We start from the raw sequence: 23,560 nt of genomic DNA, 5'->3' as shown, positions 1-23,560 counted from the left end.
AAAAGACGGTCAGAATCTTTTGCCTGGGTAGAAATTTTATGTACTGGAGAGCATGCATTTACGGTCATGGGGGAAAATTTTAGAGGAAGCATGTATGACAAGTCAGTTTTTTGCACAGAGGTGCTAGGAACGGCCTGCCGGGGTAGTGGCAGGAGCGGAGGCCATTGAAGAGGCTTTAAGCAAGAGTCAAGAATTTTCAGGATCATGTGCAGGCAGAGATGATTTAGTTTAATTTGCCATCCTGTTCAGCACAGACATTGTGGGCTGAAGGGCCTGTTCTATGTTCTATGAGGCTAATGCCAGCTTCTCTTTAATGGTCATATGTAAACCATAAGACCTAGGAGTCGAGTTAGGCCATTTGGCCCATTGAGTCTGCTCCACCATTCAATCATGGCTGATTTATCGTCCCTCTTAACTCAGCTCTCCTGCCTTCATCCCATAACTTTTGATGCCCTCACCAATCAAGAACCTATCAACCTCTGCTTTAATTATACATTCTTCACGTCCATAGGCATCTGTGACAATGAATTCCGCAGAGTCACCAACCTCTAGCTAAAAAGAATCCTCCTCATTTACGTTCTAAAGGGATGTCCTTATATTCTGAGGCTGTATCCTCTGCTCCTGGATTCCTCCACCAGAGGTAACATCCTTTCTATATGCATTCTATCCAGAGCAGCAGTTCCCATCCTGGGGTCCTGAGTTAATGGTTGGGGTCCATGGCATAAAGAAGTTTGGGAATCTCTGATCTAGTGCTTTAAGTATTCACAGGTTTGAATGAGATCTACTATCATTTTCCTAAACTCTAGAGAATACAGGCCCAGAGCTTTCAAGCACTTCTCATATATTAACCCTTCGATTCACAGGATCATTCATGGGATCCTCCTCTGGACTTGGTCCAAAGCCAGCATATCTTTCCTTAGATAAGGGGCACAAGACTGCCCAAAAATATTCCAGGTGCAGCCTGACCAATGTCTTGCAAAGCCTCAGCCATGCCTTATAAACCCATTGGCATCGTAACAGTAAAGTGGATATAAGCTTTTGGGAAGTGAAAACGACAGAGAGATGGAAGTGTTAATGCTCCTCGGCAAAGGCACTCTTTGAACGGCAGTCCCTTCTAAGTGTTTGTTTTGAAGACTGCTACGCTGATATCAGTTATGGAGCTGAAGTTACGTTTTAGTAAACTAATTTGCAGCTGTACATCTGGCCTCTCCCATGGTGCCAGTTCCAAATCATTTAACAATTTTTATAGGAACACTCGATAAAATAATGGTTACAAACCATTATGAATTTGCATGCATGACCCACTTTGAAGACCGTCATCAAAGACAAATGACCCAAGTTATGGATAAAGTCAAGAGGCGATCAATTTACAATGAAAACCTAGCAGAATCAAGTGTTTTCAACTGTCCATTTAAAGCATTGCCTAAATGTGTTCACATGTAGTCATGCTCTCCAAATACTGCCAGGTTGAAAAATATAAGTAGGGAGATAAAGAAAAAAATCCATTATTAAAGCTTCCTCCACGCTGAAGCAAAATGAAGCAACTGTCTGTTGACTGGTTTGTGATGTAAAGCATTCAAAAGCACTCAATTAATTCCATGGTTTTCAGCAAAAGGCTATAAACTGCCTTTGAGCAGTGCACCCTGAGTGCTCAGATTGGTGTTCAATTGGATTAAATCAGCTAGAATGGTGCCAGCGAAGGGCTTGTGAGATGAGCAATAAGGATGTTGTAATGCAATTTCCTGGGTCAGCCAACCTTCTAAAGATAATAGCCTGCCTCTTACTTGTATTTGTAAGCTGACTTCATTAGCGTGACATCTCTCCTTGGGGTTTGGATCCTCTGCATCCGCTCCTCCCTCCTAATTGTGGCTCCAACCTTATAAAGTTCCAGTAGACCCTTAAATTCTTAATACCACCACCCTGTGCCCCAACCTGGCTGCTGACCCACTCCTGTCCTGGAAGCTTTGAGCCCCCCTGAGGATCTGCTAAAAGCTCCCTATGATTCTCAACCAGCTCCATCCTTACCAATGTGTCTCTCAACTGCTTCATCATGATTCGGCCTTAAACACAAGAGATTCTGCAGATGATGGAAACCCAAAGCAATACAGAAAATTCTGGAGGAACTCAGCAGACCAGGCAGTGACTAAGGAGGGGAATAAACAGTTGATGCTTCGGCCCGAGATCTCTCATGATGTGTATTGGCAACTGTTGCAGAAGAATATTATTGCAGGAAGACATGCTCAGTGGCCACTGTATTAGGGACCTCTTCTACCTCATATACTGGCCATTGAATGTACATTCGTGGTCTTCTGCTGCTGGCAGCGCATTCACTTCAACATGTTGTACATTCAGAGATGCTCTCTCACACTGCTATTGTAACATGTGATTATTTGAGTTACAGTCACCTTAAGCCATTCCAGGCATTTTCTTCTGGCCACTCTCATGAACAAGCTGCTCACTTGATGGGTTTTTTTTTTGTGGTTTGCTTTAAGTTAATTAACCTTAAACTTTGAACTTTATTGTCACATGCACGTTGAAAAGCTTGTCTTGCATACTGTTAATACAGATCAGATTACTACACAGTGCACTGGGCCAGAATAAGCTGAAACAATAACAATGCACAAAGTGTAAAAGCTGCTAAAAATTGCAATGCAAGTAACGATAAATTGAAAGATCGTAATGAGGTAGATTGTGAGTCCAAGAGTCCTTCCTATTGAACAAGAGGTCTGTTTTTTCCTTTTCTCTATTGATATATATATAAAATTAGTATACTATTATGTTACCTTGGTATGTTATGTTTAAATTACATTGTTTGTAGTATTTTTTTTTGTATTAATATCTTCTGTAATTTTATTATATTCTAACAGTGTATTAGTGTCTATATGGCTTACCTTTTTGTATACTTATTTAATAAAAAGATTTAAAAAAAGAGAAAGAGGTCTGTTCAAGAGGTAATTTTTTTACGCAGAGAGTAGTGAGTGCGTGGAATGGGTTGCTGGCGACGGTGGTGGGGGCGGATACGATAGGGTCTTTTAAGAGACTCCTGGACAGGTATATGGAGCTCAAAAAATAGAGGGCTATGGGTAACCCTAGGTTTTCAGGTAAGGACATGTTCGGAACAGCTTTGTGGGCCAAAGGGCCTGTGCTTTAGGTTATCTATGTTTCAAGAGTCTGAGAGTGGGATAGAAATTGTCATTAAGTCCCGAACTTGATTGTACAAAAGTAACAAAGTGTTCATATATAATGTAATAAGAGCCATAGAGTCATAGAGACCTGCTCAACTGGTCCATGCCAACCACAGCATCCTCTTTGCCAGTCCTTGCCCATAATCGGACCATGATGTTCCAAGCCTCTCTCCTCCATTCACCTCTCCAAATACCTTTTAAATGTTGCATTTGCACCCACCTCAATCACGTCCTCTGGCAGCACATTCCAGGTACTTACTATGCTCTGTGTAAATAAATTACCTCTCAAGTCTCTTTTAAAATTCTCCCTTCTTATCTTGTATCTACAGCCTCTAGCTTTGGTCCCCCTTACCATGAGTAAAGGACTATGACTGTCCACCTTATCGATACCCTCACGATTTTATAATCCTCAATGAAGTCACCTCTCATTCTCCGGTGCTCCAGGGAATAAAGGTTCAGTGCGGCTAACCTCTCCCTATAACTCAACCCCTCTAGTCCAGACATCATCCTTGTAAATCTCACCATATTCTACCTTGAGGTTTATTTTCTTTTGGACAGTAGATACAAAGAAACACAATGGAATCAGTGAAAAACTATACACAAAGACAGACAAACAACCAATTTGCAAACGAAGACAATCTGTGCAAATACTAAATAAAAAGAAATATAGATAAATAAAAAAGATAAGTAGACAGATAGATAGATAGATAAATAAGTCATGAATCAGTTCAATACTGAGGTAAGTGAAGATATTTACGTTGGTTCGAAAGCCTGATGGTTGAAGGGATGTAACTTGAGATACTTCTCAATAATTATTTAAATGGCATTCATAATAAATATGATAAAGTTGAGGAACACATTATTTAACACATCTTAATTGGACCTCTGTACTTATCATTTGAAAACTGAGTTCAAATCTAATTCTTTACTCTAAAACAGGTTTCTCAACCCAGGGGCCTTGCTTATTGGTATTGATCTATCGAATAAAAAGGGTTGGGAACCCCTGTTCCAAAGGATTATTTTGGATTAACCTTATTGCAGGCAAAATAATCTGGAATGCATTCTGATTTTATCACACTTAAAACAAGTCATGACAGGGAAGGAAAGTATTTCCTGGTCATTTAAACCACATGGGAATTGTATTACTGAGGAATTGGATCCATTTCAGCTCATTTTTCATTCATAAATTGCATGTAAAAATTATTTTACCCACGTTAAATTGCTCTAATGATCATTGCTGGGTGAAATCTGCCTTTTGAGAAATGGCCCAGCTCTTCCATGAGCTGTGAATGATGTTTCCAGTGCATCACCATGAATTTCCTTCATTACCAATATAAACCAGAGTGTCAGGATACCAATCTCCTGAGGTGAACGCTCAGCAGAAAAATTGAGGGGAACTTTAGGCAGGAAGAGCACCGAGGCATCGGTTGAAGGATCAGTACTGTGACGTTGATGTGCACAGCATCTGCCAGTATCGATATTCAATGCTCAGGATAATGCAGTCAGCATCACTGCAGCCCTGCCACACTTTTCATGCAAATCAGCTCAGCACTGCGCTCTAACACAAGTGTTTCTGCAGCTGCTGTAAGTCCAGGGTAACACACACAAACTGCATGAGAAACTCAGAAGGTTAGGCAGCATCTATGGAGAGGGAAAAAAAGTCAACATTTTGGGCTGAGACCTTTCATCAGGACCGGAAAGGAAGGGGGTAGAAGGTGGAGGGAGGGGGAAAAGTACAAGCTGACAGGTGATACGTGAATCCAGGTGAGGGGGAAGGTGGATGGGTGGACAAGCAGGGGTGAAGTGAGGAGCTGGGAGGAGATAGAAAAGATAAAGGGCTGAAGAAAAAGATGAAAGGATCTGATAGAAGGGGAAAGTGGGCAGTGGGAGAAAGAGAGAGAGGAGAGGCAACAGAGCGGATTGATAGGCAGGTGAGGAGAAGAGAAAGGGTAAGGGGAAGCCAGAATAGGGAATGATAGAAGAGAGAAGCGGAAGGGGGGAGAAATTACTCAAAGTTAGATACAACGACGTTCATGCTGTCATGTTGGAGGCTACCTCCTTCCCCCACCCATCTACCTACCCCTTCCCCTGGCTACACCTATCACATTTCAAATCATTCTCCTTACGTATCCCCCATCTTCTTATTCCAGCTTCTTCTGCCTTTCTTTCCAGTGCTGATGAAGGGTCTCGGCCCAAAATAGCTTCTCTTTATGCCTCTCAATAGATGCTGCCTGACCTGTTGAGTTCCACCAGCACTTCGCGTGCTTTACTCTGCAATCTCTGTCCTGTTCATCAGGCCTAGGGTACTCAAGAGCACAGAACGTGGTTGTCAGGACACCATGTGGGGTCTCTCTTTCTCACATGCTCTCTCATATACACACACACACACACACAAACACAGAGTTGGCTGGGTCACCTCCACTCAAATGTTTTTCTTCACTTGCATGGTGATGCCCACAGCAGTGGCAGTGATCACATTTAAAGTCAAAACAATTTTTAAATTAATTTACATACTGGATATATTACCATGTACTACATTGAGGTTCATTTTCTTGCTGGTATTTGTAGATTAAATAAAGGGAGGGAGGAAACGTCGACTCAGACCATGAGAGGCCTGTTTCGGGCATTTTCATGCCTTACAAGGCGCAGATTGGAAGTCTGTGTGGGGCGCCACTCCTCACACAGACCCTAGAGCAATGTGTGGTTAAGTGCCTTGCTGATGGACACAAACGCGCTGCCACAGCTGAGGCTCGAACTGGCGACCTTCAGATCACTAGACGAACACCTTAACCACTTGGCCACGTGCCCAACACTAAATAAATAAAGAAATACAACATAATTTATGAAACCATGCATAAGCAAAGACTGACAACAACCAACATGCAAGAGAAGACAAATAGGGCAAATAAAGAGAATAAATAAATAACACTGAGAACATGAGTTGTAGAGTGCTTAAAAGTGAATCCATAGGTTGTGGATTTAGTTCAGTGTTGTGGTGAGTGAAGTTAACTGCGGTGGTCCAGGAGCAATGTTCCCTCTAAGGTGTGCACATGTGCGCACACACACCTTTTGCCACTATACTTTATACTTTATACTTTATTGTCGCCAAACAATTGATACTAGAATATACAATCATCACAGCGATATTTGATTCTGCGCTTCCCGTTCCCTGGAGTACAAATCAATAGTAAATATTAAAAATTTAAATTATAAATCATAAATAGAAAATAGAAAAATGGGAAGTAAGGTAGTGCAAAAAAACCGAGAGGCAGGTCTGGATATTCGGAGGGTACGGCCCAGATCCGGGTCAGGATCCATTCAGCAGTCTTATCACAGTAGGAAAGAAGCTGTTCCCAAATCTGGTCGTACAAGTCTTCAAGCTCCTGAGCCTTCTCCCGGAGGGAAGAGGGACGAAAAGTGTATTGGCTGGGTGGGTCGTGTCCTTGATTATCCTGGCAGCACTGCTCCGACAGCGTGCGGTGTAAAGTGAGTCCAAGGATGGAAGATTGGTTTGTGTTTGCTGGGCTGTGTTCACGATCTTCTGCAGCTTCTTCCAGTCTTGGACAGGACAACTTCCATACCAGGTTGTGATTGCCTCCAGAAGAATGTTTTCTATGGTGTATCTATAAAAATTAGTGAGGGTTTTAGGGGACAGGCCAAATTTCCTCAGCTTCCTCAGGAAGTAAAGGCACTGGTGGGCCTTCTTAGCAGTGGACTCTGCTTGGTTGGACCAAGTCAGGTCATTTGTGATATTGACCCCGAGGAACTTAAAGCTTTTGACCTGTTCCACTTGCGCACCACCGATGTAAATGGGGTCGTGCAGTCCACTACTCCTTCTGAAGTCAACAACCAATTCCTTCACCTTGCTGACGTTGAGGGATAGGTTATTGTCTTCACACTATGCCACCAGGTTCTTAATTTCCTCTCTGTGCTAGTGCACAAAGGAAGGATGTCACCTCTATGTCGCTGGTATGTTCAGTATATTTCACGATTGTACACAATCAGTGTACAATCAGTCTGGACATGGTGGAGGATTACAGATATCTGGGGATACGAATTGACAATAAACTAGACTGGTCAAAGAACACTGAGGCTGTCTATAAGAAGAGTCAGAGCTGTCTCTATTTCCTGAGGAGACTGAGGTCCTTTAACATCTGCCTGACGATGCTGAGGATGTTCTACGAGTCTGTGGTGGCCAGTGCGATCATGTTTGCTGTTGTGTGCTGGGGCAGCAGGCTGAGGGTAGCAGACACCAACAGAATCAATAAACTCATTTGTAAGGCCAGTGATGTTGTGGGGATGGAACTGGACTCTCTGACAGTGGTGTCTGAAAAGAGGATGCTGTCCAAGTTGCATGCCATCTTGGACAATGTCTCCCATCCACTACATAATGTACTGGTTGGGCACAGGAGTACATTCAGCCAGAGACTCATTCCACCGAGATGCAACACAGAGCGTCATAGGAAGTCATTCCTGCCTGTGGCCATCAAACATCACAACTCCTCCCTTGGAGGGTCAGACACCCTGAGCCAATAGGCTGGTCCTGGACTTATTTCCATCTGGCATAACTTACATATTATTATTTAATTATATATATTTGATATTGTTATATTTATACTCTATTCTTAGTTGGTGCAACTGTAACGAAACCTAATTTCCCGCGGGATCAATAAAGTATGTCTATCTATCTATCTACCTATTTACCTATCTAATCACATTTCCTTTATCAGTTTGTGATGCGGACAGCGTTGACAACTTGGAGTTTGCAATGATTCATCTGCAGATTTTAGAACTCGCTTAGTTATACTGTTTTTAATTGAAGAAATTATTCAGTGTTGTTGACACATGTCATTGTCACTGGGCAAAAAATTGCACAGCACAAGATTTTTGGTCATTACAAATCAGAGGAAACATTGTCCAGGAGCCTGACGGTTGAGGGATAATAACAATCCTGAATCAGGCGATGTGGGACCTGAGGCTTCTGTACCTCATGCCCAGTGGTAGCAGCGGGAAGGGGGCAGTCTGGGTGCTGGGGGTTCTTGAAAGTGGATGCTGCTTTCTTGAGGTGGCGCTCCATGTAACTGGGTTTACCTGTGATGGACTGTCCTGTATCCACCACCTTCTGTTGGTAACGTGTTCCCCATTCACTTTTCAATGGGAATTGCACAGGTCATATGTTAACACCTGATTCTCCTTTAGGTAAAGAGGCCAGAAGTATACAACATACTCCAGATGTTGTCCAAACAATCTCCACCCCCCCCACTCCACTTTCTCTAAATGTAGCAGAATTTTCCAGCTCTTACAATACAATCCAGTCCATTTCCACCAATGGCCAACAGACCAGTGGTCTTTCAAATTGTTTGCTATACCTGATTTAAGATGTTTGGCAAAATACCCTGAGGGGAGATAAGGTTTCTTATTATATACCAGGTTGTTATGATCAGGAATGTTCTTTAAAGGGCAGTGGAAAGAGCTTCAACAGTAACTGTAAAAAGGGAATTGGACATATAATTGAATAGGAAATGCTTGCAGGGCTCTTGGGAAGCTGCAAGGGGAGTTGAACTAATTTGATAGCTCTTTCAAAGAGCTAGCACAGGCAGGGTGGAAAAAAAATGCATGGTGTGACCATTTCTCATTCTAACCAACCTTATAAGCTCTGGGAGTGAGCTTGTCACTTTAGCAACAATTGTACTAAATTGGAGAGCAGTTTTTTGATCGACTCCAGCCCATGAGTGATTCAGTGGTCACTTTATCAGCTACACCTGTACACATGATTGTTCATGCAAATATCTAATCAGCTAATCATGTGGCAGCAACTCAATGCATAAAAGCATGAAGACATGGTCAAGAGGTTCAGTTATGGTCCAGACCAAACATCAGAATGGGGAAGAAATGTGATCTAAGTGACTTTGACTGTAGAATACAGACACAAGGAAATCTGGCAGATGCTGGAAATTCAAGCAACACACACAAAAAATGCTGGTGGAACGCTGCAAGCCAGGCAGCATCTATAGGAAGAGGTACAGTCGACGTTTCGGGCTGGGACCCTTCGTCAGGACTAACTGAAAGAAGAGATCTCTTACAATCTCTTCTTTTGGTTAGTCCTGACGAAGGGTCCTGGCCCAAAACGTCGACTGTACCTCTTCCTATGGATGCTGCCTGGCCTGCTGTGTTCCACCAGCATTTTTTGTGTTTGACTGTAGAATGATTGTTGGTGCCAGACACAGTGGTTTGAGTTTCTCAGAAACTGCTGATCTCCTTGGATTTTCAGGCTCTTGTACCTCATTCTGATGGCAGTGATGAGATAAGAACAAACAGAGAAGAACAGAAACTCTTTCCCCCTGCCAGAACTGCTGAATAAAAAATATATATGCATGCTTTAATACAAATATCTAATCAGCCAACCGTGTGGCAGCAACTCAATGCACAAAAGCATGCAGGCATGGTCAAGAGGTTCAGCTACGGTTCCAACCAAACATCAGAATGGTGAAGAAATGTGACCAAAGTGACTTTGAACATGGAATGACAGGGTAGTTTCTGTATCTCAGAAAATGCTGATCTCCTGGGATTTTCACACTTAATAGTCTCTAGAGTTTACAAAGAATGGTGGGAAAAACAAAAAAAAATCTAGTGAACAGCAGTTTTGTGGAATGAAAATGCCTTGTTAATGCCAGAAGTCAGAGGAGAATGGCCAGACTGGTTCAGGCTGACGGGAAAGGAACAATAACTGAAATGACCACACCTTACAACAGTTGTGTGCAGAAGAGCATCACTGAACACAGAATATGTCAAACCTTGATGTGGATAGGCTACAGCAGTAGAAGAGCACAAATGTACACACAGTGGCCACTTTGTTAGTTAAGGAGGTGCCCAATATAGTGGCAACTGAATGTAAATTGGAAGTGTCCGTGGTGTTTCGGAAAAGATGCACCATCTGAAGGGTACCTGGGCTGGTTCTGAAAGGGTTCTGTAATGAAAGACCATTCTTTTTGCATTGACCACCATTATCTCAAGTTTGTTTAGTGCTTTCCATGAAATGTTTGGCAGTTGTCTAATATTATATCAGCATAGTCCACATCTGTTTAGACCTAGGGAATGTTTAGCACCAGTTATGTAACAGAAAGCACAAATCTAGCAACTGATGGCATTGAAGGCTGCATAGTTTGCATAGAAAGTATTACTAATATTAAACATATTGATCTACAAAACATTGAACTGATTTACTGCTTAAAATAATTTATCTGTCAGCTATTTCAAATGTAATATTGTACGTAATGTGAACTGTTCAAGTGTGTATCATGCATTTGTGAATGAATCACCTTTTTTTAATAGACACTCACTAAAGCTCATGATATTAATGTGCCTTTGTCCTCTACTACAGAGACAGGTAGGCAGACATTTGGTGTTATTCAGGGTCAGATCAATTTACACATTTGATCATCTGATATTAATATATGATACTCATCGAAAGAGACTTAAATACTGCCACTCAGAGAGCTATTATCATTGCAAGTACCCCAGCCATAAGCCATTGCTGACAAGCTGGGATTCAGAACATCTGAGCACAATAGCTGAGGACACACACAAAATACTGGAGGAAATCAGCAGGCAAGGTACTCCATCATGGCTACTAGTCTCCGTAGTATCCAAGACATCGTCAAGAAGCAGTACCTCAGAAAAGCAGCTTCCATTACCAAGGACCCCAACCACCTAGTTACCATCAGAAGGGAAGTATGAAGCCTGAGACACCCACTCATTGAGGCAGGAACAGCTTCTCCCCCTCCGTCATTTGATTTCAGATTGGGCATTGAACCAATGAACACTCTCTCATGACTTTTTTTTGCACTACTTATCTTAATTTAACTATTTAATATACATACATATATATATAAATACCCAGTTTTTTCTATTTATCATGTATTGCAATGTACTGCTGCTACAAAGTTAACAAATTTCATGACATATGCCAATGATACTAAACCTGATTCTGATTCTCCATGGAAAAGTGTAAACAGTAGACATTTTGGGCGAGACCCTTCATCAGAACTGATGAAGAGTCTCGGCCTGAAATGTCGACTGTTAACTCTTCTTCATAGCTGCTGCCTGGCCTGCTGAGTTCCTCCATCATTTTGTCTATGTTGCTTTGAATTTCCATCAACTGCAGATTTTCTAGCATTTGTGACAGTAGTTGAGGAGGTCATTTGGCCCTTTGAGCCTGTTTCACTGTTGGATTATTAATCCTCTCTAAACACACAAATTTGGAGACTCATAATCTCTTTGTCTCACTCTAAATTGCCATTGCTAGTGTTGAAGATTTTGGTTGACACAGCCTAAAAAGATATTCGGGAAAAGGTTTCCTACTGTCCAAAACAAAAAAAAAAATCAAACTTGCGAAGAATTTGCGTCCACCAACCCTCTGTGAAGATCTTGAAATGGCAGTAATTGGTACAGTCCATCACCATCTATCTTGCAAGAATAGCTTTATGGTTGTCACATAATCACACCTTCTTGTTGGCCTTGGACAATAGCACAACAGCAATTGTGCATTTCTTTGAATTGCTTTCCCTCAATTCCACTCTTCTCTGCATTACCTAATTCTTCTTCTGCATGATTTTTTTTCATAAATATGGCAGCAGTCCAGCTTTTGGACATTACGATCAATGCAGATACGTGCCTCCTTTTCCAATAAAACCAACAGCAGCATTCTTTATGGATGTATTTATATTGATAGATTCCACCTGATATATATAGTACATGGACAGCAAATACATCCGTCTGACTCATCACGGCATTATGTGCCATGTTGCATGACATGGGCAATCATGGTCTTTCCATGACCATGAGTGTTCTTGGCAAATTTTTCGACAGAAGTGGTTTACATGACCTTCTTCTGGGCAGTGTCTTTACAAAACAGGTGACCCTAGCCATAACCAATACGCTTCAGAGATTGTTAACCTGGTGTCAGTGGCTGCATGACCTGGTCTTGTGATATGCACCAGCAGCTCATATGACCATCCACCACCTGCTCCCATGGCTTCACGTGACCCTAAGCAGGTGCTATACCTTGCCCAAGGACGACCGGCAGGCTAGTGGAGGGAAGAAACAATTTATACCTCCTTTGGTAGAGAAGTATCTCCCCCCCACCCCCCTACTGCCCATTATATCATATGTGTTAACTGTTGGCCATGATAGTACCCTTGCTCTAGTGAATCCCTGGTGAAAAAAGAACCTTTGTGATGTTGTTGAAAGCATTGACCACATGTTTTCTGAACACATAGGAACTCTGCATTAACAGTAGGAGCTGACAACCTCACAATCTGCCCACCCAACTCGTCACATGCCAGAGGCTCTACTTCATTCAGAGTTTGAGGAGCTTTGGTATGTCATGAAAGACTTGCAAATTTCTATGGATGTACTGCTTTGACTGGTTGTATCACCACCTGGTACGGTGGCTCGAAAGAAGCTGTACAGGACTTATGGACTTAGCCAGCTAATTACCACAGGCACAAGACCCTCAACAGTCGAGGACATAGTCTAGAGACAGTGCCTCATGAAGTCAACTCTGACATGAAGGGCCCTCACCATCCAGACATGCCCTCTTCTCATTATTACCATCAAGGAGGAGGTACAGAGCCTAAAGACACACACAATGTTTTAGGAGCAGTTTCATCCCCTCTGCCATCAGATTTCTGAACGGCCCACAAACCCAGGAACACTTCCACACAATTCCTCTTCTACACTACTTACCTATTTGTTATTTTTTGGAACATATGGTCATTTTCATGTCCTACACTGTACCACTGCTGCAAAACTACAAATTTCATGAGGTGTATCAACAGCTGCTTGTAAGGAGTTTGTCTGTTCTCCGTGTGGCTGTGTGGGTTTCCTCCAGGTGCTCCGATTTCCTCCAAAAGTCCATAGATGTACTGGGTGGTAGGTTAATTGGTCACTGTGAATTGTCCTGTGATTAGGCTTGGGTGAAATCCAGGGACTGTTGGGTGGCGTAGCTCAGAAGGCTGGAAGGGTTGCATCTCAATAAATAAATAAATTAATTAAACAGATTCTGATTCTGATTAATCAAACACTTTCTGTGTCATGAGTGAAAGAGTTTGTAGCTTCCACATTGGCTTCAACTGCCACCTCAGACCCCATAATGATGGACTGCAACTAAGTGATCCTTGACCTGCGGAATTGACTACAAGGAGAAGATAGTATTTGATGGTACTTCACTAGCTTTTGCCTTAAGACCAACTGTACTCTTCATTAAAAAGTTAGATGACATAATTTTTTTGTCTATACCCACAATGGAACAACACAGTTGTGCCACAAGACCATAAGACATTGAAGCAGAATTAGGCTATTCCATTATGGCTGATTTGTTATCCCTCTCAACCCCATTCTCCTGCCCTGTTCCTAAACTTGATACCCTTCGTAATCATGAACCTGTTAACCCGTGTTTTAAATATACCCAATTTCTTGCTTCCACAGCCATCCTTGGCAATGGATTCCACAGACTCATTACTGTCTGGTTTAAGAAATTCCTCATCTTTGTTCTAAGGGTTCATCCTTGTATTCTGAGGCTATGCCCTCTGGTCCTAGACTTTCCCACTATAGGAAACATCCTCTTCACATCCACTCTATAAGACCTTTCAATATTTGATAGGTTTCAATTAGATCACCCTTCATTCTTCTGAACTCCAGCAAATACAGCCCCAGAGCTATCAAACACTCCTCAACATTAACCCTTTAATTCTCGGGATAATTCTTGCTCCTCTGGACCCTCTCCAAACTTAAATTCCCCTTTTTTATGTGAGGGATTCAAAACTGTTCACAATACTCCAAGTGCAGTCTGACCAATTGCTGACAGCCCTTCAGCATTACATCTTTGCTTTTATATTCTAGTCCTCTCGAAATGAATGCTGTTGTCCACTGTGGAAGTTCTGCATTTCTATTAAATGATTGTTAACGTGCTCTGTGACTTTAATATCATGTCTCTCCTATCACCTACACTTGTGCTGCAGATGTTGTACAATCAGCTCTTCCCTGTCTGGTTCCTTTGGAAAGCCATGCCCATTTCCTCTCCATATTTCCCTGCTGGAAAAACTTACTGTGCCCTTCCTGATTGCTAATGGCTTGGATTTACATGCCATCATTCTACGCCCTTTCTTCTGGCAAATTCTTGCTTAAAGTAAAGTGAATTATAAACTCACTTAATAATCACTCTAAAGGAAGTGCTAATGTGACGGATAGCTGCCATACGACAATTTGTACACAGATTCATGTCAGGGACTGGTGAATTCTTTGCTGCTGACTTTTTTCAGTGCCACTTCTCAAAGTTAATGTCAATGTAAATGTATTATCAAATACATATCCAGTATGCCACCATATACTACCATGAGATTCCCACTGGCCGCTGCCTGCAAGGAGATTACAGACAGTTACAGAAAAATAAAGAAATACAATAGAACTTATGAAAATCTATACATAAATAAAGACCAACAAACAACCAATGTGTAAACGAAAGCAAATTATTTTATCTGAGATACAGTGTGTAATAAGCCCTTCAGGCCCCTTGAGCCATACAGCCCAGCAAACTCTCAATTTAATCCTAGTCTAATCACAGGACAGTTTATAATGATCAATTAACCTACCAGCCGATACATCTTTGGACTGTGGGAGGAAACCAGAACACCCAGAGGAAGCCCACATGGTCACGGGGAGAACTTACAAAGTCCTTACAGGCAGCAGTGGGAATTGAACCTATGTTGCTAGTACTCCAAAGCATTGCCCATCCTCTGGGTTTCCCCCCTCCCCGGTCTTTCTCCCTGGACCTCCTGTCCCATGATCCTCTCATATCCCTTTTGCCAATCACCTGTCCTGCTCTTGGCTCCATCCCTCCCCCTCCTGTCTTCTCCTATCATTTTGGATCTCCTCCTCCCCCTCCCACTTTCAAATCTCTTACTAACTCTTCCTTCAGTTAGTCCTGACGAAGGGTTTCGGCCTGAAATGTCGACTGTACCTCTTCTTAGAGATGCTGCCTGGCCTGCTGCGTTCACCAGCAACTTTGATGTGTGTTGCTTGAATTTCCAGCACCTGCAGAATTCCTGTTGTTTGCTAACCACTACGTTACCATCCCGCCCTATTTAAAATTATTATAAATAAATAGATAGATAGATGAATGAATAACATTGAGAAAATGAGTTGTAGAGTCCTCAAATGTGAGCCTATAGATTATGGAATCACTTCAGAGTTGAGGTGAGTGAAGTTATCCGCACTGGTTCAGAAGCCTGAAGAGTAATAACTGTTCCTGAGCCTGGTGGTGTAGGACCTGAGGCTCCTGTACCTTCTTGTTACAGTACGCACCCAACCACACCAGGCTCCCGCGTTTAGACACTCTGATTCTCCAGAGCGTGGATAACTGATGTAGCCTCTTTAAAGAATCAGGGCTGCACCTTTAATTGGTAGCAGTGTTTTGGCACCAAGGTTTGGATATTTAAAAAGCATATGAACTCGTTCAGTGCTCAGTTGTTAGCTCAACTCTGGTTCAGTCTGTGTTTCAGATTTCTGTCTCATTTGGAGTCTCCTCTAGTCTCGTCAGATTCTCGTATACCATCTAGTCAAGAACCTTGTTCTTGTCTCAGTCTCAAAATGGTGTCTCAATTCTAGTCTCGGATACTCCAGCACTTGGGTCCTTACCAACCTCGCTTAGACCTCTCGTCACACCTTCTGCCAGGTGAGAAGAGATTGTGGCCTGGATGGTGGGGGTCTTTGATGATAAATACTGCTTTCTTATGACAGCCCCCCTTGTAAATGCGCTCAATGGTGGAGAGGGTTTTGCCTGTGATGGATTGGGCTGAATCCATCACTTTTGGTTGACTTTTTCATTCCTAGCATTGGTGCTTCTATTGAATTTTTGTAAGTCAGGTCAAACATATGCTTAACGACCTGGAATGGATGCACCCATCATTTAAATCGCACATGAATCTGCCCCACAGCAAGCAGTTTAAGAAATCCAAGAGTTGCAATGCCTTGATAAACACTTTAGAGCAACAATATATTCACTGATTGCTTCTTTTAGTCTTTGATTCCTCGTGCCAAACTTGTAATTCACGGCTATTTCAAATGTCAGTGTATTGAGGTATTACTTGGAGATCTGTGCAGCCTCAGTGAGTAATTGGCCACTGTAAATTCTGTGGTGGAAGTGGAAGGGAAGTTAACGAGAACGGGAGGAGAACAAAAGAAAGAGATTAATGTTGCGTTAGTGGAAATGGGCAATTGATTCTTGCAGCAGTCTCAATGGAATGAAGAACCTGATTCAACAATCAAGGATCAGTTTTATTCACCATATATATTTCCACCCCGTGGCCACTTCATTAGGTACACCTGTACGCCTGCTCGTTAATGCAAATATCTAATCAGCCAATCATGTGGCAAGAACACAATGCATAAAAGTTTGTAGACATGGTGAGAAGGCTCAGTTGTTGTTCAGAACAACGATCAGAATGGGGAAGAATGTGATCTAAATGACTTTCACCGTGGAATGATTGTCAGTGCCAGATGACATGGTTTGAGTTTCTGAGAAACTGCTGATCTCCTGGGAGAGCTGCCAGAGAGCTGGGAGAGTAGCTGCTGCTGCGACTGTGTGGTCCAGAATCTCTGGAGCTGAAGGCCCCGAATCCTCGGCTTTGCTTGTTTCGGCGGCCAGGGAGAGGTCGAAGGCGCTTGGCAGAGGATGGCGCTCGGGAGGTTGTACCGGAGGTGCTGGTCGGAGGCTCGAAATTTCCGGATGCACGGACTCCGTGTCGGTTGTGGTTGGCTGCTTCCAAGGCATCAGCAGTTATCGGTGCCTTGGAGGTTTACAGCAGGGAGTTTCTCCCTTTTGCCACCTGCAACCAGGGACTCGGGAGTCGATCGGGACTTGAGACTTTTTTTACCGTGCCTACGGTCTGTTCTTCATCAAATTATGGTATTGTTTTGCACTGCTGTAACTATATGTTATAATTATGTGGTTCTGTCAGTGTTAGTCTTTGGTTTGTCCTGTTTTCTGTGATATCACTCTGGAGGAACATTGTATCATTTCTTAATGCATGTATGCATTTCTAAATGACAATAAAAGAGAACTAAGTGTTCTCATAATCTAATCTAATCTAATTTTCATGCACAATAATCTCTAGAGTTTGCAGAGAATCGTGCAAAAACAGAAAACATCCAGTGAGTGGAAGATCCATGGGCAAAAATGTCTTATTAATAAGAGAGATCAGAGGAGAATGACCAGACTGGTTCAAGCTGACAAGAAGGAGACAGTAACTCATGTTACAAAGTGGTGTCAAATTAAAAATTACGTCTAGTAGGTTCTTATCGGAGCTTATAGGAAATGTGCATAATTGAGATCTTAGAAAGTCTCTGATTTGTAGATATCTAAGAAAATGAGTTTTGGGTGTTACATACCTCATGGATATCTAGTGACTGTCTTATGACCATGATGCAATTGAGTAGGTGATGAGCATGATGTAATGGTCTTCTGGAGGTCACCTGATGTAATATTCCCACCGATGCGAGGTCACGTGACGACATGCCACCAGAAAGGGGAGACCCCTGGTGACACAGTTAGTTTTCAGTTAAATCGTCAGTCAGATACTCCGCTATGCTGCGTATTCATCCCATGACACAGTTTAGTTTAAAAACGGAGTTTTACTTTCTATTGTAAGGTACAGAAGTGTTGGGCCGGCAGTTTCACCAATAGCTGCCAGCTTTGTTGGTGTACCTTTTTAGTAGTATTGGAGAGTGAAGACATTACTAAGGTATGGAACCTGAAGGAGTCGAGTAAAGCTGATATCGTTCAATGGTATTGGAGAGGATTGACCATTATTGAAACTTCGTTTAAGGAAGAGTGATCTGCATGAGATAACCTCTGCTAAAGCAGAAAAGGCTGTGCAGTGTCTATTCTACAGAGGAAAAGGTCAGTTCCTTTAAACCATTTTATTTCCGTCGTCGTGAATCCTACGGACAAGGCAGATTCAGGCTGGGATCAGCAGTAACATCAAGTCTTCGAGGAATTCTTTACTTCAGGAAAGTCTCTCCTAATTGACTGTATAAATCTCTTGGACTTTCAAATTTACTATTCTAAGAACTGTGTTCCAATTTACCACTTTAATACTGTGTTCGCATTTACTGCTTTAAGAACTAGTACTGAGGTTGGCTGTTTGTTAAATGGCCACATAGCAGTTTACTTCCGGTTAAGGTTTTTGTTTGTTTATCGTTTTACTAATGTTGAGCAGAGTTTAATAAATGTTTATTTGCTTATAAAACCTGATTCATTTCTATATTCATTGTTGCCGGTTACATGACATGGGTAAGCTATATTTAGCTGACAGCTGCTCAAATGAAAAAAAGATTTCCTTCAACAAACAGATCCCAAAAACATTTAATACCCAACCTGTCCCATTCTTTAAAATCTAAATCAGTCATGGAGGGTTTAAAAAATTAGAATAAGTAGGACTTGAAAGGAAAATCTCAATAAACCAAAATGTTTTCTAAGTTGTATCCAGATCCTCAGAGTATGTTTAACCATTAAATTATCAATTAGTTTACGTACAAATAAAGGAAGTGAGGATCCAAGAAGAAAAATAATAGAAAATTTATTAACAGAGTTAGCTTCTAAAGAAACCCATACCGGACAGTCTACACAATTAATATAACATAGCCAAAATGTAAGATACCGTATATTAACTGCCCAGTAATAAAATCTAAAGCAACACACATCAAAGTTGCTGGTGAACGCAGTAGGCCAGGCAGCATCTCTCGGAAGAGGTACAGTCGACATTTCAGGCCGAGACCCTTCGTCAGGACTAACCGAAAGAAGAGATAGTAAGAGATTTGAAAGTGGGAGGGGGAGGGGGAGATCCAAAATGATAGGAGAAGACAGGAGGGGGAGGGATGGAGCCAACAGCTGGACAAGTGATTGGCAAAAGGGATATGAGAGGATCATGGGACAGGAGGCCTAGGGAGAAAGAAAAGGGGGAGGGGGAAAAAAGCCCAGAGGATGGGCAAGGGGTATAGTGAGAGGGACAGAGGGAGAAAAAAAGAATGTGTGTATATAAATAAATAACGGATGGGGTACGGGGGGGGGAGGTGGGGCATTAGTGGAAGTTTGAGAAGTCAATGTTCATGCCATCAGGTTGGAGGCTACCCAGACGGAATGTAAGGTGTTGTTCCTCCAACCAGAGTGTGGCTCATCTTTACAGTAGAGGAGGCCGTGGATAGACATATCAGAGGTAAGGCTAAACCCCCAGACTTTTTAGATTTTCAGAGACTTTCTAAGATCTCAATTATGCACGTTTTCCATAAGCTCAGATAAGAACTTGCTAGACGTAATTTTTAATTTGACACCTTTTCATAATGGTTCAATATCTAATATTTATGGTATGTTACTGGAGACGAGGAATGTTCCTTTGGACAAAATTAAGAATCTCTGGGAACAAGATTTACAGACACCAATATCTGAGGAAACTTGGAATGAAAATTTTAAACTGGTTAATACTTCATCGCTATGTGCTCGCTATTCCCTCATACAATTTAAGGTGGTACATAGAGTCCATATGACTAAAGATAAGCTTTCTCATTTTTATTCAGATATATCTCCCTACTATGACAGGTGTAATAATGGAGAAGTTTCATTAGTTCATGTGTTTTGGACTTGTCAGAGTCTTGAAAAATATTGGAAGGAAGTTTCTCAAACTTTTTCTTTACTTTTCAAAGTCAACTTTAAACCTAATCCTAAGCCTATTCTAAGTCTAATTTCTGAAACGCAGGTTTGCTGCTGTTGTTACTGCGCGATCGAGAATCTTCCGGAGGGAAGACCTCAAAATCCCCAGCTTTGCCTGCCGTTGGCGACTGAGATTGAGGTTGAATTGTTCGGATAGGGATGGTGCTTGGTACTCGGTGTTGGAGAGCTGATCGGAGGCTCTAAATTTTCGGATGACTCAGAATCGGACTGTGGTCGGGCATAGCAGGGAGAGTTTTTCTTCCTTCTCCCGTCTGCGTGAGATGTGGGACATTTGAGAGACTTTGAACTTTTTACTGAGCTCATGGACTGTTCTTCATCAAGTTATGGTATTGTTGCACTGTTGTAACTATATGCTATAATTATGTGGTTTTGTTAGTTTTTTCAGTCTTATTTCCTCCGGTGTTTTGTGATATCACACCAGAGGAAATATTGTATCATTTCTTAATGCATGCATTACTAAATGACAATAAAAAGAAGACTGTGTGTCTTCATAACCTTAAAAAAAACCCTCTGACAGCCCTCTTCGGTATTGTTGCAAGACAAGATATCAAGCTGAAGACATCTGATTTACATATTTGGCCTTTAGCTCTCTTAGAGCTGGGAGGGCGCTTTTGTTTAAATGGAAAGATGTTTTCCCTCCTACTCATGCCCAATGGGTATGCGACGTTATGTCATGCTTAGATTTAGAGAAAATTCGTTGTTCAATTTCTGAATCTTGTCAAGATGTCCGAAAATTGTGGGGACCTTCTCTGAATTCAAAACCTTCAATTTGTTGTTTAAAATCAGATGTTGGCTATTATTAATTTTTATTATATGAGAAGATATTTTACCCTTTTTTCTCCTTAATAAACAGCTTCGGTCTTGGTAGGGGTTAGACTCTTTTTTTGTGATAAATTAGTATATTTCAATATAACTATTGATTAAATTACATGAATACGGGGTAATGAATTAATAGATATAATGTAATTGGTAGTTTTTTAAAATCTTTTTTGACCTCTTATATATACTTTCTTGTACTCTATTCTTCTATGTAGAAACTAATAAAAATATTGGGAAGACAAAGTGGTGTGAATACAAAGACAAAGCACCTCTGAAATGACAACATGTCAATGTTTGAAGTGGATGATCTACAGCAGCAGAAGACAATGAACATACACTCACAAGATGTACCTAATAAAATGACCACTGAGTGTGCATGTATTTGAACTTTGTTGTGGTGTGTTGGCATGACGTGCAATGTAAAACCACAACATTATAAAGAATAAAGAATCATTGAAAAATAACTTTAGAACTACAGATATGAAATAAATGTTTAAAAGTACTAGTAATGTAAGCAGCATTATAAAAAGTGGTTTAAAATGTTTACAGTGCAGTGGAGAGACGGAAGTAATAGGTGAAGTGGTCGGGTCCATTAACTAGAATGTTTGATCAATTTAACCACCTGTGTGAAGAAACTTTTAAGACGGCGTGAAGTGTTTGTTTTAATAGCCCTGTAGTGCTTTCCAGAAATGAGCTTTTGGAAAAGGCAGTTTGCAGGGTGTGAGCTGCCCGCGATGATTTCTTTTCCTGCCCATCTTCTCTCTCATGGATGCTTACAAGTTCTGCCGTGATGGTAGACTGCAGCAGCAAGGATTTCTATGCTATACCCTTCTCCCACTGTCCTCAGATGTACTGATTGGTAGGTTAATTGGTCATTGTAAATTGTCCTCTGATTAAATAGGAATCCGTTAGTCTCATGAGACCATGGATTTGCACCTTGGAAGGTTTCCAGGGCGCAGGCCTGGCCAAGGTTGTATGGAAGACTGGCAGTTGCCCATGCTGCAAGTCTCCCCTCTCCACGCCACCGATGTTGTCCAAGGGAAGGGCACTAGGACCGATACAGCTTGGAACTGGTGTCGTTGCGGAGCAATGTGTGATTAAGTGCCTTGCTCAAGGACACACACGCTGCCTCAGCCAACGCTCCAACTAGCGACCTTCAAATCACTAGACGAACGCCTTAACCACTTGGCCACATGCCAACACTTGTCCTGTGATTAGGCTAGGGTTAAATTGGGGGATTGCCGGGCGGTGTGCTCAAGGGGCTGGAAAGGTCTGTTCCACGCTGTATCTCAATAAATTAAATTTAAAAATTAATGACTGCATGTCTTTATTTATTTAGAGAAGGCAGGAGATTGGGGCTGAGAAGATAAATGGTTCAGCCACGATGAAATGGCGGAACAGACTCGATGTGCCAAGTAGCCTAATTCTGCTCCCATATCTTATGGTTTTATGTCTCTCTGAATGATTAGATTAGATTAGATTAGATTACATTCAACTTCATTGTCATTGTGCCGAGTACAGATACAAAGCCAATGAATGCATTTAGCATCTAACCAGAAGTGCAAAGAATAGTGTTATTTACAAAATAACTGCAAATAAAAAGTAAGTGCTACAGCACACAAATATAAAAGTACTGAGACAGTACAATATGGATGCAATACTGCTTAGCGCTGTGATGTGAGATTCAGCGGGGTCACAGCCTCAGGGAAGAAACTCTTCCTGTGCCTGCTGGTGCAGGAGCGGAGGCTCTTGTAGTGCCTACCGGATGGGAGGAGAGTAAAAGGTCCATGGTTAGGGTGAGATGCATCCTTGATAATGCTTTTCGCCCTGCCCAGGCAGTGTTTATAGTAGATGTTTCCAATAGTGGGCAATTGGGTGCCGATAATCCGCTGGGCAGTTTTCACCGCCCACTGGAGTGCTTTGTGGTCCAATACGGGACAATTGCCATACCACACTGAGATGCAGTTGGTGAGTATGCTCTCAATGGTACAGAAGTAAAAGTCCATCAGTATCCTGGGACATTGGTGAGATTTCTTGATGCTCCGCAGGAAATAAAGGCACTGTTGCGCCTTTTTGATCAGGATGGAGGAGTTCGGGGACCAGGTGAGAACCTCAGAAATGTGAACACCAAGGAATTTGAAGCTTGGTACACGCTCCACTACAGCTCTGTTGATGTAGATGGGGACATGGGTGTGGCTCCTAGCATGCCTGAAGTCCACAATGAGGCTTCTTTGATACTCTTTAGGGCAAGCAGATTAGTAAACATGATAAGTGTCTGAAGCAATCTCCAGTACTAAACTGCCTCCTCATCTTCCCTCTTAGCATGGTAGCATATCGGTAAGGGCAGCATTTTACTGCTCTGGTATTCGACAATCCCCGTTCAACTTCCCGTGGCTGCCCATGAGGAGTTTGGATGTTCCTAGTGAGGCCACCTACGTTCTGGGCCCAAGTGAAAGCATACAACTGGGAGAGAGTGAGAATGAGCAGTGGTTAGTGCAACATTATTACAGTGTCAACCCCCAGGTAAGGAGTTTGTACATTCTCTCCATGACTGTATGGGTTTCTTCCAGGTGCGCTGGCTTTTTCCCCCTCCTCAAAGATGTATGGTTAGGGTTAGTGGGTTGTGAGCATGTGGTGTGGTGCTGGGAGCATAGTGACTGTTCAAGTCCAAGTTTAGTTGTCATTCAATCATACAATCACCAATGATACAGCCAAATGAAACAGTGTTACTCTGGGGTAAAATACAGAACCTATAATCATACTCAGCACA

Source organism: Mobula hypostoma, chromosome 12, assembly GCF_963921235.1.
Source record: "Mobula hypostoma chromosome 12, sMobHyp1.1, whole genome shotgun sequence".
Lineage (NCBI taxonomy): Eukaryota > Metazoa > Chordata > Chondrichthyes > Myliobatiformes > Myliobatidae > Mobula > Mobula hypostoma.
The sequence above is the reverse complement of the archived record's forward strand: the minus strand, read 5'-3'. Positions refer to the sequence as shown.